This window comes from Cebus imitator, unplaced genomic scaffold, assembly GCF_001604975.1.
Source record: "Cebus imitator isolate Cc_AM_T3 unplaced genomic scaffold, Cebus_imitator-1.0 Scaffold6, whole genome shotgun sequence".
In the NCBI taxonomy this organism is placed as follows: domain Eukaryota; kingdom Metazoa; phylum Chordata; class Mammalia; order Primates; family Cebidae; genus Cebus; species Cebus imitator.
The window spans coordinates 5,103,981-5,105,266 of NW_016107321.1; positions in this window are offsets into that span (position 1 = coordinate 5,103,981).

The window sequence follows — 1,286 nt, forward strand, 5'->3', positions numbered from 1 at the left end:
AAAAAAAAAAAAATAGAGTTAGGTTTTAAACATTCTGAACTCCTTAGTTGGAGTGAGGAGCATTCGTTAGTCAACAGAGGTAGCAGAGGTATGGGTAACTCAGTCAGTTATTCTTGGAAACAGACTTGTCCAGCTACTGGAAAAAAAAAAAATCCCTTCATTAGGAAAAATAAAGGCAGCCTTTGCATGTAATTTCCCCATTCTGATCCCTGTAATTTTTTCCTAGTTGCCCATTCAGTACAAATAACAGCAGCTTTCTGAAAAGGATTTAGCATGCCAGAATGACTGGACATTGCCACACTCCTTCCAACATTTGCTGGGGTATCATGGTACACACTGCTGGTAGCCATGTTCCTCCTCTTGCACAATCTAGGAACTTCTAGATTGTGTTTGAGTCATAGTATCTTCAGGCCAGGAGATGAATTATGGCTGGTGTAAGCCAATGTTTCCCAACAAGTGTGCTATTGGAATTTTGGACAGGACAGTTTGTGTCTTTATGCAAAAGTATTTTGTGCCTTTTAGGACATTTGGCATCCCTACACCAACCCACTAGATGCCAATATTACTGCTCTGTTTATGTGACAACTGAAAGTGTTCCTTCCTATGTTTTCAATACTGCCCCATCCCCTCATGCCCTTGATGAGAACCCCTGGTCCAAGGCAAGCATGGCTATCATGGTCTTTACCAAACAGTGATGGCGCTTAGTCTTCTTGCAGGCAGAGTTGGCCAGTTGAGCAGTTCTGGCTGAAATCAGAGGAAATATCTTGGGGCTTCTGAGAAAAGTTTTCCTTCCCGAGAACAGAGAAGCACACAAGGTGAAATGTTTCCCCCCTCCCTTCCTTCTTGTCTCTTACTAGGCTGTGAGAGGTTGTGATGCTTGCACCTATAGAAACCATCTTGTGATGATGAGGCAACAAGTTGGAAAATGAAAGCAGGCTGCTGGGAATTCAGAGTTAAGAATGGAAAGTTCCCAGATCCTGGCTGACCTTGTTAATCTTCTAAACTCACCAAGGGACTGCCAGTTGTTGGGCTTTTTATTAGGTAAAACAGATATGTCCTTATATTTAAAACCACTGTTCATCGGGATTCCTGTTACCCATAGCCAAACACATTCTAACTTAGAAAGGACGGGCATTTACATGATCAACAAGTGAAATAAAGTGGAGAGGTGCCAGCAAAACTAGGTTTTTTTTGTGACACTTTGCTTTATTGTTGTTTTTACATTATATTACATACATAGCCCTCGTTTCACAATTTAATAAAGCAAATACTTTTTTTTTTTTTTT